Source organism: Martes martes (genome assembly GCF_963455335.1).
Source record: "Martes martes genome assembly, chromosome: 11".
Lineage (NCBI taxonomy): Eukaryota > Metazoa > Chordata > Mammalia > Carnivora > Mustelidae > Martes > Martes martes.
In genome coordinates, this window is record NC_137899.1 from 34,544,882 (window position 1) to 34,558,968 (window position 14,087).

Consider the following 14,087-nt stretch of genomic DNA (forward strand, 5'->3'; position numbering starts at 1 on the left):
TTCAAGACAATTTCAAATAAGTTAAAATGCTATATTACATCCATGTATTTAATAATTACTTATTTTGAACATAAAGAAGGTATGCAGTTTTGATTAATATAACACATTTCTCCCTGAATCTGTTAAACATTGAATTCTATTTCCTCCTGAGTCTTCTTGTTGGCAGGAACAGCTCTTCTTCTCCTACCTAGCTTTCTTTACTTTTAAACTTTTTATTCTTGATTAATTTCAGACCTACTGAAGATTACAAAAATAGTTCAAAGAGTTCCTTGTGCATGTCATCCAGCCTCTCTGTGAAAAATGCTTCTGACAGTGTACCATTGGTAGACTCATGGAATGACTTATTCAGAATAAAGTTATCCCACACAATTGTGTATGGGGCCAAGGAAATAATTCATAGCAGAAGTGAGCCAGAGGGCCACAGGATCCTCTAGTCATACATTTACCTTGTCACCTAGAAAAGTTGGCTTCATAGAACTATGAAATGGCCTATTGAAAACCCAGTGTGTATCCAGGTGCCTATGATACACCATGTGTTGGTGAGGCTGTCCTATAAGATGCCATATGTGCTTTGAATTGATTGCTAATATCCAGTGCTCTTTCTCCCATAACCAAAGAGGGAGGTATAGGAATAGTTCCTTTCACCATTAAATCTAAGAACTCCTCCCTCACAGTTTTTGTTTCTAGTGACTTTTGCTCTCATTCCCACAACCTTAGTTTTATTTTTTATTTTTTAAAGATTTTATTTATTTATTTGACAGACAGAGATCACAAGCAGGCAGAGAGGCAGGCAGAGAGAGAGAGAGGGAAGCAGGCTCGCAGAGAGCCCGACGCGGGGCTTGATCCCAGGACCCCAGGATCATGACCTGAGCCGAAGGCAGAGGCTTTAACCCACCGAGCCACCCAGGCGCCCCCACAACCTTAGTTTTAGATGTCTCAGAGGATTTTGTTACCAAGAGAGTGGCTTCTACTGGAGCTGTGGGAGGTGGTGTGAAGATGGTTTCCTTGAGTTGAAATGGAGTTGAGACTAACACCTGGCCACTTGGGGCTCCTCATACCACTGAACCAATACAGTAGATAGAGAAAGAGGTTGCTAACCTGGGTGAGATGACTTATTCCATTAGATGAGGAAAAGTTGGATTGCTCTTGCAATGGAGACAAATAAATGGGTCTTAGAGGATTCACTGGGGACTTAGGACTTTCACACACAATAGTGGGGTTAATGGGAGATTAGGACAAGCCAATAAAGGCTGGACTGCCAAAGGCTTACCTCTTCAGGGCATAATGTGTGGGTCACTGTACTGGGTAGAGAATCTTTACTATCAAGGTGGTAGCTAAGGTCAGGGGGAACAAACATGGAATGTGTGTTAGAAAAGGGATGTGTTAAAATATTAATTACTTCTCATGATCACATATTAGAAGGAAGAACAGAAAAGAGATACATATTATATATATATTTGGTATAAATACATATTTTCCTTATATCTTTAAAAATATATTATAAATATAAGTTTTGTGTATATTGAGAAAGGAAAAAAGTAGCTTCTGACGTCTGGTAACTGGTCTGATACTCACAGTGAAGCCATGTTGTTCTTTTGTTGGACATAATCTCACAGAAAGTTAATGTCAGATTATGGTCACTCTGAGACCATAATCAATGAGACAAAAGCAAGGACAGTCATCAGGCCACAAACCACCACACAGCCCTCTCTCCCAGATAAGAGTGACTACTACGGCTTTTTCTGTTACAGATTTATCCTCATCCTAGTTTGCCCTCCCTGTAGATAACTAATTGAGATACCTGGTCATGGAATCGCCCCTGTTTTCGAACAGCACTCCACCTAAGTTAAATCCCTGTTTCCTCAGACCCTCCCCAAATTACCCAGCAAAAACCCAAATTCTGTTCGATGATGGGTTGTTTTTTTTTAACATCTTCTTGACTCAGGCATCTCTCGGTTCCCTATGCTTCGCGTTCTCCCTCAATGAAGGGAGTAATAAACCCAACTAGTTTAACTTGTTTTGCTGGTGGTGTTTGGCTGAAGGACATGGACAATATTAACATTCATTTCTTTTTTCCTCTTTTCCCTTCTTCTACTATTTCATGTAAGGAGTGTTGCCCTTGGGACACCTGATGAACGCTGATGGAGACCTCTCCCTTTCTGGAGAGAGTGAGCGTATTTTCATTTGTATGAAGGATGGTTGCACCATGATAGGCAGCAACGAGCAGTTGCTGTTGTAGGAAACAGGAAACTTCAGTACAAGTGCAAGGATGGTTGCTGGAGAGCAGACAGGATACATGGTGCTAAACATTTGCCTGTCACTCTCGGATCCTTTCCCCTTTCTTCCTCTACACTGCTCTGGTTCACAAGGGAGCCTGACTTCTGGAAACCACACTGCCCACTGGTTTCCGATTAGATTTGGCCAAAGGGAGGAACTGCCCGAACTTTGGCAGGTGGTGTTGGGAAGAAGCCTGTGGTGCTTCTCATGGTGCTTCAGACCAAGGCTTCACCTCATGCGACGTTCTAGATCCAGTCACAAAGCCACTCCCTCCTAGTTGCTTCTGCCTGGTTCCTGCTCACACGTGTGGGCTTTCTCTCCCTGCCTTTTATAATACCATCTGCTCTCTTGGCTCACCTGCCCTAAAAATGATCGCAACTCCCTGTTTTCTGGTTGCCTTAATTTTTCTTGTCTTTAGCTCTTCCCACATCTCTGTAAGTGCTTACCCTCTCTTGAGCTACCTGGGTTAAATTACATTTTCCTCATCTTAACCTAATGATATACTGGATCAGCCTAATTTGTAGATGCCCTTTAAATACCTTTATAGAAAATATAAGTCTTGTCATTGGTTATTTTGGTAAAATTTTATTTTCCAAAATGGAACAGCTTAATGGTTAAGAATGCATTCTTAATGGTAAGAAAATCCTATGGAGTCACAAATCATAAAAAGTTGGTGCGAACCCATCATTTTCTCCATATTCTTGCCTTTCTCTCCCTAGGTACATGCAGTTTCACCAATGGTTATAAATATTTGAAGCAATTAAGTGAAAAAAATTCTAAACAGTCATTTTCTAACGATTTGAGGTTTAAAAATAGACCTGACAAGACAAGAGTAGGGGGCTAGGCTGAAGCATAAATCTTAATGTTTTTTCTGCCCCCAGAAACTAGTTGAAGGACATGATCTTCTCATTATGATTCAGATTTGCCCTGGCTTTAGCAGGAGTTATGCACAAATCCAGCTGGAGAAGAGGATCTTAATTTTTTAGCCTCTCAGTGGGTACTTGTCTGGATCTGCTTTCTCAAGGCTAAATGATACTCCAAGGTGCTTTCAAGATCAGAATTGAATAAGTCTGTAAACCCTTGACATGTCTGTAGGAGGCCTTTGGGGCAGGTTGTCGTCTTTGCAAACTGCCTCATATTTAAGCAAGGCAAAATAAAATCTGTGTGTAGGAAAAATACAATTAACCAAAAATTGATATCTCTAAACTTCGAATACAGTTTATCATTGAAATTGTTCTGTTGATTCATCTTTATTGTCCATGGTTTTGAAAGGCTGCTGCAGTTATAGCTGGAAGTTTTTCTTACACAAGATTTAAATAGTGAAGAAATTATTTCAGAATAAGAGTGTCAGTCATCAGTGGACATTCTCCTTGGGTTTTCTAAAACCAAAAGGCAACATTCTACTTCCTCTCTGCTAATCGGTGTGCTGGAGGGAGCGCAATGTGGCCCAAAGGCCCAGAGAAGAGTTCTCACCTACTGTTGGGGCACAGGGGAATTTTGTTTCCCTTTTGCTTTTTCACTATATACTCAGTAAAAGGGCCCCTTGTGGCCTGAAAGAATTCATGTGCCTTCTTAACCACCCAAATTACCTCTAGGGAATGACTTAGAACTGTGGAAAGTCTGGCTCCCTGTCTTTGAAGAGCTTTGAACAAGTTGGATGAAAGCAATTGCCAAGAAGCAAATAGAAATATATGCTATTTATGGAGTTGTTGAGTATGTTTATTAGATGAGCCTATTAGCTGCAGCGGATGTTTAAAATTTTCAGCAAATAAGCATTCGAACCAGATTATTTTTGTGGGTCCATCCTTCTTCACATAGTCCGTGAACACACACGTGAGTCATTTATAGGGGGCATCTTCTCTTAATTCAGGAAAGGTTTCTTCTATCTCTTTTCTTTTGTTAGGGAGGCAAGAAGGTGGGTAGAATTAAGAGAGCACAGTAATGTTGAAGAATCAGTGTTGAGCATGAAGTAATGGAGAGTTGCACATGGTATAGATACATGAGTCCGGGACTTGACACACAGCAAACCCAAGCCATTATAGAATTGGAATAAAAATTAAAAATATGACCTGGTACTGTGTTTTGATTCATACCCATTTTCCTACTTTGGGGCCATTTTCCTTTTTTTTTCCTCTGCAAATCTAAATATTACCTACTTCTGAATACTCAGTTCAAATCTCTCCCTGGAGTTTTCCACGACAGATGCACATATGGACATCTCTTTCCTCTGAAATCGCATTGTTCCTATGGTCTGTATCACTCTGAAACAAAGTATTAGGTATTCAGTTGCACTCAGTCAATGCTGGCGGAAAGAATCAAGCAGAAACGTAATCTTTTGTTTCCTTGCATGTGTTTGAAAAGCACATCCTTTGCGTGTTATTTGATTTTCTCTGTTTAAGCCTTATTTCCCTTTCCAGACTATAAACTCATTGAAAGCAAGAATTAGGTTTTATAGCCCTTGGGCATTATTCATGAGACCTTCCTTCTGCAGTCCTCAGCATATGTATACGAACACCTATATATTGGTTATTGATGATTCTTGTCACAATACATCAACTCATGGTTGGCCTGGGACATTTTAAGACGATTCACTTCTCTTCGCTAGGATTGGTCCTCCATCAGGTACCAAGTGATTCAACACCCAGAAGCCTGGGTGATTACCTTGTTAATTTTCCATGAACAAGACTCACTGCTCAGCATTGCTTTGATCTGTATTTCTTCAGACATTATGTTGCTCCTCTGAGTTGGTGGGTCATAATTTGCCATTATGTTGTCACTTTGAAGGATGTAATATCTTAGAAATTCCATTCTTGGTAAAAACGTTTTGTTTCAGTATGATTTTTTTTGCCCCATAGAGCAGAGCTTCTAAGTGATTTAAAGCAGGCTCACAACCTTTATCTGAAGAAGCATTTGTATTTCTCTCCTTGCATCTGCCCTTAGAAATTATGAAAGTTCAGAGAGGGAAATAGGTTTGTGTGATTTGGTCAGAGGCTGCCTGTAGGCTTGCTATTGGGAGTTTCTGGAAATTTAAGTAAGGGAAGATGGTTCTAATATTTTCAGAAGAGCTTCTTTGTTCAATGGCTCAGTATTGATAAAGGCCTTTCATCAATTACAGAACAACAGGGTCTGCGGAGGGTTCAGAGTTCTTTTGTGACTTGGAAGCTGACAGAAGTTTCCTTTGTATCTAGCCAATCAAACAGACCCATGACGGAGTGCCAGGTTCCGGGGTAAATACAAGTCAGGCAGGGGCTCTGCCTACAAGAAGCTCAGAATCTAATGCAGGAGAACGAATATACTCGTGAGCGTGGGAAAAACTGCAATAAGGAGCGCATCTAGAGGAAACAAAGTTCCACAGAGCAGAGAATGATGATTTCTCCTCTGAGATTCCAGAAGGGCAGGTGACAGTAAAGCCCTTTTGGAAGAAGGCAGCTCTTGAATTGGATTTTGAAATTGGAGAAGGAATGATCCAGACAGAACACAGGTGTGTGCAGGAGGGTGGCTTGGGCAAGAGCAAGAACAGGGGAGCCTTCCTGGAGAGGGGACCTGATTTGTAAATGACAGGAGCTGCCCGATCATGTGGTTGTGTAAACAATACGGTAGGCTTGAGATGCGCTAGGCTGTTCTAAATTGCTCACGCAGAAAGCATGGGAAAGGAGGAGCAGAGCTAAGTTTGGAAAATCAGTCCATCTGTCTGTGTCGTGATGGGGACCGTGTGTAAGGCTGAAGGATTTGGATTTTGGTCTGCAGGGGATTGAAATCCAGGGACATACTTGAAATAGGAGAGACATGATCAGACTATCATTTTAGACATTTTACCTGTGTGGCTAAGAGGTTTGACAAGGGACACACATAAGGGCCGGGAGCCTGTAAGGGGACTCTGCAGAAGTTTATGCAGGAAGGTAGCACCACTGCCCCTCCAGTTAGAGAAAATGAAGAACTGTTTATTGGTTTTAGTGACATTCTTCTTGGTAGAAATGCGTGTTTTCTGGGATGGAGGATAAAGTAATTTATCTTGGTTGCAAATGTTTCTTCATTCTCAAATCTATCTTACTAATTGTCATGTAGATTGGGCACCTGCGTGGCTCAGTCCTTGAGCATCTGCCTTTGGCCCAGGTCATGATCCCAGGATTCTAGGATCGAGTTCCACATCTGCCTCCCTGCTCAGTCTGGAAGCCTAGTTCTCCCACTCCTACTCCCCCTGCTTGTGTTCCTTCTCTCTCTCTGTCAAAAAATAAATAAAATCTTAAAAAAACCCAACTAATTGTTATGTAAATATCCTTCTTTACGCTGTCTATAAACTTTAGTTTTAAGATCAACCTTTCAGGGGAGCCTGGGTGGCTCAGTGAGTTAAAGCCTCTGCCTTCGGCTCAGGTCATGGTCCCGGGGTTCTGGGATGGAGCCCCACATCGAGCCCCGCATCGAGCCCCGCATGGAGCCCCGCATCGGGCTCTCTGCTCAGTGGGGAGCCTGCGCCTGCCTCCCCCTCCCTTCCTGCTTGTGATCTCTCTCTCTGTCAAATAAATAAATAAAATATTAAAAAAAAAAGATCAACCTTACAAATTCATATAGAAGACAAGATGTGGTAATAGCAAAAATATTTTTTAGTTAGTAAAAATAAAATTCTTTTTTTTTTTCCTGAAAATACTGAACCGTTCTTCTTGTGTGTATGACTGTAGGAATCTCTAATACTCCAGGATTATTATTATTGTTTTTAAAGATTTTATTTATTTATTTGACAGAGATCACAAGTAGGCAGAGAGGCAGGCAGAGAGAGGGGGGGAAGCAGGCTCCCCGCTGAGCAGGGAGCCTGATGCGGGGCTCGATCCCAGGATTCTGGGATCATGACCTGAGCCGAAGGCAGAGGCTTTTTTTTTTTTTTTTTTTTAATTTAATTTAATTTTTGAAGGCAGAGGCTTTTACCCACTGAGCCACCCAGGCACCCCACTCTAGGATTATTTTTCTTAGGTTGGAGTAGCATTTCAAAATAACTTGAGCGGGCCTTTTTTAAAATTATCAAACATTCAGAAACTTCTGAGAAATAATACTTTTCTGTCAATGGAAAACTATTTAAAAACTAGGTCTGTGAATGACATTTTAGGACTTCAGTAAAGGATGAAACCTTTTATCTGGAACCACAGGTGTTACATCCATTTAGGATTCTTACAGGAGTTTCATATGTGCAATAGCCCAAAGATGACTTTATTTTTGGGGGGTAAGTTACCTAAAATTTGTAAGAATCTTGCTTCTCACTTCTCTTACACATTTTTAGTGCCTTTTAAAAGCGTAAGTAGCCTAGGTAATCGTTTGAAAACTTTGTCCTTTTTTTCAATGCCAGTTATCAAATAGTTCATTGTATCACTCATAAAAATATTCACCAGCACATGCAAAGTAGGGCACAATGAATGAAGAGTTTTCTATGACTTTCTATTTTAAAACACATCAAGGGCTTAATTGAGTATTGTGGGCATTTTTCTTCCAACCCATAGCAGCATGAGAAAACAAATGCATCAAATAATAGCGAACACTTATTTAGGACTAACTAGGTGCTGGCACATTTCCAGTCTTTACCAATATTGATTCATTTGAATCAACTGGTGTATTATACTATAAATTATGTGATCATGTATAGAATTCGTGTCCCAGTAGTTGTGAAAGCCAATAATTATAGTCAAGGATAGTGTCAGTTGTGTCTAAAAAATAATACTGAGGACTCCTGCATAGTCCTGAAGAGTTGAAATTACGTGTATGATCCATGCTTCTCAAACTTATGAGACAAATACAGTCACTTCTCTTGTTGTCACAGTGCTTCATTGACCCCTGACATTTCTACTAGCTGGGTGTCTAGCACCGGCATCAGGAGCACACTCTCCTTTGCCATATTGTTCCAGGAAACGAGAACTCACTTCATCACAGAGTTACCATTGATGCTAAGTTTCTGCGGTCCCATGGACACAGGTCCGGGTGTGGTTTTTTCTATGGGGAAAGCTTGAACTCCACCTGGGCCCTCCACCTGGACTCCCCCTCCCCCACACATGCTAAATACTGCTTAAGGGACTTGACACTCATTCCCCTAGGACCAGAGGTCTTCAGTTTACTCACCATGTTTAGCCATTTCTCCTCATTGTTCGCTGTCACCGTGCCAGGCTGGTTGGCCCCTAAAGGTTTTTCCAGCATTAGAAATGCACTGCTCAGAAGTCAGCTCTGCCCTTGTAATCTTAGTATGAAACCAGTGTCACCAGCCTTGATGGTCATATTATTTTAAGGGCCCCATAACCATACACTGATTCCAAACTATGATCAGGTTTAACTAATATTGCCTGAAAAAACTGCTCTGCTTTAAAATTTTGAAGAGTAGGCATTAGGTTTTAAATACTTTTTAATTCTAAAAGATTCTTGGGTCCCACAGATTGGCCTTATTTTGCCTTATTGGTGATCTCTGAGTACGTTGTACAGGTAGTAACATCCCTCAGGTACACCCTAATTTAGAGAAGTGGATGTGTGTTTATTCTAAATTTGTATATAAACTCCTTAAGTGACCATTCCCAAGATAAAGAATAAATCTCTTATTAAACATTATAGTGTCACACCTGATGTAGGAAAATGTCGGGGTTTAGAGCTGACAGCCAATAAAGAATTCTTGAGACACCTTTGGTGCAAAAACGTGGTTTTATTAAAAGACACAGGACCCTTGGTCAGAAACAGCGGCACTGGGGTTGTGACAGGTGAGTGATTATATGCTTTCCAGTTGGGAAGGGCTTAGGAATAACATATATCTCTAAGGAACTTTGGAAACAAGGTTTCCAGGATCCTGAAGGGACTATCTATTGTTAGGAGAAGGTCATTCATTATTGCCTAATAAAACCCTAGTCATGATAGCCTTCAGATGTATATCGGTAAGCCATATGCTTGAGGGATGATTGCCAACGTAGATCTTTGGGGGGTGGGGGTAGAGATAAAGAAAGTTTCCAAAGGACTCTTCATATGTTAAAAAAGACTTACAGGCACCTGGTGGTTTGGCTAAGATTGCCTCTCCTTCTTAGCAAAGTATAAACATCAAGGCAACTGTGTTCCTAGAGGAAGGTCACTCTGCCTGTTTCAAGGACTTGTTAAAGGGGTGTAAGCGGTAAGGAGATTTGATTTTTTTCTTTTGCCTTTGTTTCCTGCAACAAACCAAAATAAAACCACAGACAGAAACTAAACAAAACATCCCAAACTCTATCAAAGTATCTACTTATAAGCAAGGTATATGATTTCTTGGGTTGCTCATCTCTTTTAACTTAAAGATATTGTACGTCCTCTTGAACTGGATTTGAATTCAAAATTCATAATCCCAAATAAGGCATATAGTTTCCTTTCTAAATGATCCTTGGCTCCTCTACTACTTGGGAATGAAGATTCAGCCTCTTAAACATTTTTAAGCCCCATAATATCCTCCTTCCATTCTTCTTTTTATAGAGAAGGGTAATAAAAATAGGGAGGGGAAGGGCAAGATACCTGTTTGTGTTTTTCTTAATCTTGGGCTCAAAGGCTGCTGAAACTACAAAAATTGGAGAACAAATCTGAGGTGGAAGGAGGCAGGTAAAAATGTCTCAAAGCCATCTCACCGAGTTGACTCGCTTATGGTTTCTATATCCTGTGATATTGTGATTTATAATTAGAATTATATATCTGTTCTTTGTTCCCATTTCTGGCACAGGGTTTCTAAAACTCTTGGAATTTTCTAGTGATGAGAGCAATAAAGCCTTGTGCCGGGTGAATGAGGTGATTTTTAGAATGCTCTTAAGAATGAGGCTGGTAGCCAGTGATTAGAAGGTTGGACTTCAGATCCACCCCGGACCTCTAGGGAGTAGAAAGGGGCTGGAAGCTGGAAGCTGAGTTCTATGTTCAACGGACAATGATTTAATCAATCAGACCTGGGTAATGGAGCCTCCATCAGAACCCAAAAAGACAGGTTTCAGAGAGCATCTGGGTGGCAAATAATAGTATAAAAAATATATATATAAATAACACTAGGTGGTCACATGGAGATATGGGGAGAAAAGGGTAACTTGAAAGGGCATAGAAGCTCCATTACCCTTCTCCATCTAGCAGTTCCTGAATTATATCCTTTTACAATAAACCGGTGATCCAGTAAGTAAAATGTTTCTCTGAGTTCTCTGAGCTGCGCTAGCAAATTAATGGAACTTGAGGAGGGGCTTGTGGGAAACTTTGATTTATAGTTCGTTGGTCAGAAGTGCAGGTAACCTGGACTTATAACCAGTGTCTGAAGTGGGGGAACGTTCTTGTAGGATTGAACACTTCATCTGTGGGATCTGACCCTATTTCTGGGTGGATAGTATCAGAACTGAGTTGAATTGTAGGATACCCAGCTGATGTCAGAACATTACTTTTTGGTGTAGGCATCCCCCACCCCCACTGCCTGCCAATTGGAAATTAGGTCTCAGAACACCCTAATAGATCCCTCCAAAGAGCATCAGTGGAACCACAAAATGAAAACCAGGAGTCTATATTTTGAGACAGTTGCTCAAATCAACCTAGGAATAAAGACTGTTTTGCTTTTTTTCACTCTCTGACTTAAGGGCTGAACTTACTATTTTCTCTGTATTCTAGGCATTTCTCTCCCTCATTTTCTCCTAAGCTCATTTTTTTCCTTAACATACACATGTTTTATATATATATATATATATACACACACACACACACATATGTATATATATATAAATATTTTACAAATATTTAAGTATTATATAAACTATTTTATATAAAATAGCTTTTATATAAATATATTTTATATAAAATTATATAATTATATTTTGATTTATATATAAATATAAAATATTTATAAAGTATTTATGTGTCTATAAATATATTTATATATAATATATATTATTAAATAACATTTTTACCATAGTATAATATTTTAGCAAATGCCTTAATATTTTCACCTTCTATTTTCATTAATGCTTTTCTATTCTCCAGCAGCCTAGAAAGGAGAATTTATAGAAAGGAAAATTTATAGTACAGATAAAATGTGTATGTTTTGACTTACATAGGCAATATCCGATTATAAATTTTCACATGCCCACTGCGTCTACAGTCTGTTAAAGAACAGAAATTCAAACAAGTACATTTGAAGATCTAATTGGCTTTGTTAAGTGATTTGCAAATTGGGCAGCATCTCATCTAGCAGTTAGACGCTCCAGTGGCCTTACACAAAATGGAAGGTGTTCATGGGAAAGAAGGTGGGCAAGGAGGTTTTAGCAAAGGAAAAGGATTGTTGCAGACCAGAACTTTTTTTGGCTAAGGGAAAGGCAGGGTTTTCATCATGAAGATTCTCTCATTAGTGCTATCCCAACATTGCTGAAAGGTCTTCAGACGACTAAATGAAAGTGCTCCCTCCTGAGATATATTTTGAGTTTTAACTGACGTGATTTCTTGATTAAGAAGAGTCCATCAGGAATGGATTTCTATCAAACCTCATATTTATTATCTTGACATAACATTTTAATTATGATGTATTAGTTATATAACTAGGTCTCAAAAGATAATACTGACTAAAAAAAAAATTATAGTTGACCCCTTTTGAATAATCTACTGTTGACTGAAAGCCTTACTGATAACATTAACAGCACATACTTTGTATGTTACATGTGTTATATACTCTATTTTTACAATAAAGTAAGAGAAAAGAAATTTTATTAAGAAAATGATAAGAAAAAGAAAATATACTTCTATATACTTATAGTACATATGGAAAAAAATCAAGGCTTATTTTATTTTAATTTTTTTTAAAGATTTTATTTATTTGACAGAGATCACAAGTAGGCAGAGAGGCAGGCAGAGAGAGAGGAAGGGAAGCAGCCTCCCTGCTGAGCAGAGAGCCTGATGCAGGGCTCGATCCCAGGACCCTGAGTTCACGACCTGAGCCGAAGGCAGAGGCTTAACCCACTGAGCCACCCAGGTGCCCCTTATTTAATTTTTTAAAAGATTTTATTTATTTGACAGAGAGAGAGATGGGGGAAGCATATATAGAGGAGAACTGCAGGCAGAGGAAGAGGGAGAAGCAGGCTCCCCACTGAGCAGAGGGCCTGATGTGGGGCTCAATCCCAGGACCCTGGGATCATGACCCAGCTTAACCAACTGGGCCACCAGGTGTCCCCAAAATCCGGGTTTAAGTGGACCTGTGCAGCTCAAACATGTATTGAAAGGTCAACTGTATTGTAATTTCAGTGTCTCAGATATTAGTGTATAGAAATCATGGTTCAGTAGCTCAGTCACTTACTATGAAAAACTGGTTTGCTCTATGAAGTAATGGAAATGTGAGAAGAAATGAGCAGTCAATCTTGAAGTTCAATATATTGAGTAAAGATTTTTAAAAGGTGCTTTAACTTGTAGCTGAGAAGTTAGAAAATCCTGTTCCAAAAAGGTCAGAGAAACACAAGTATTTTGCCTTGATGAGGAGACTCTTAATCTCACGAAGCAAACCGACGGTTGGTGGGTGGTGGGGGGGCGGTTAGGGATGGGGTGGCTGGGTTATGGACATTGGGGAGGGTATGTGCTATGGTGAGTGCTGTGAAATGTGTAAGCCTGATGATTCACAGACCCGTACCCCCGAAACAAATAATACATTATATGTTAATAAAAAACACATTGAATAAACACTTATTTATAAGAGGACCAAAAAAAAAAAAGTATATGGCTTTTGAGGAATAGGAAGTTCTAGAAATAAAATCCTGATTGGACAATCTTCATTCATTCCAATGAGAAAAAAAAAAAAAGGAGGATATTCTTAAAAGTGTTTTCTTTTCTTTTCTTTTCTTTCTTTTTTTTTTTTTTAAGATATTTTTTATTTATTTGACAGACAGAGATCACAAGTAGGCAGAGAGGCAGGCAGGGGGGGAGAGGGAGGCAGGCTCCCCCTGATGTGGGGCTTGATCCCAGGACCCTGAGATCATGACCTGAGCCAAAGGCAGAGGCTTAACCCACTGAGCCACCCAGGTGCCCCTTAAAAGTGTTTTCTGATGATAAAAGAAATTTGGAAGTATGGAAACTATAGAGAATTATATAGAAAAGTAAAAAATAGTACTCAGTATCTTACCAAATGAAAGTAGAATACTTCTTAGATTTCTTTGTGGGCTCCCATTTTTTTTCTTAGTGAATTTGTTTGTTAAATACATGAGAACATACTAAAATTTTGTTTTCAGCCTTTTTAAAAGGCGTATCATTATAGAAAGCACATTTCACCGTATTATTAAAGTTGATAAAAATGCCATTTTGGGATAACATATGAAGCTACCAAATTAACGTGTCACTTTAAATTTTATTATTATTATATTAAGATATTATTTATTTATTTGAAAGAGAGTGAGAGAGAGCTAGAGAGCACAAGCAAGGGGAACAGCAGAGGGAAAGGGAGAAGCAGGCTCTTCCACTAAGTGGGGGGAGCCTAATGTGGGGGTGGGGGGACTCGATCCCAAAACCATGGGATCATGACCTGAACCGAAGGCAGACACTTAACTGACTGAGCCACCCAGGCACCCTTTTGATTTTATTATTTAAAAACAAACAAACAAAACTTGAAATGGTTGTTTTCCAACAAACATAGAAATAGAGGAAGCAGTATAACAAATGCCCAGATTTTGGTACTAATCATAATATATATCAGATAAATGTTTTCTATGTAACTAAAATACCATTATCATATCTAAAAAAGGTAGCAGTGATTTCTTAATTTATGTAATACTCAGTTTATATTCTAATATCTCCAACTGTCTCAATAAATATCTTTTTTACAGTTGGTTTGTTAAAAT

General features: G+C 39.3%; 1 pseudogene across 1 annotated transcript in view; it reads right to left on the reverse strand.

Annotated features, from left to right (window-relative positions):
• The window catches only part of LOC308352439 (large ribosomal subunit protein eL33-like), a 58,284-nt pseudogene that overhangs the window by 2,594 nt on the left and 41,603 nt on the right, over positions 1 to 14,087 (reverse strand). The gene's annotated exons all lie outside the window — the stretch shown is intronic.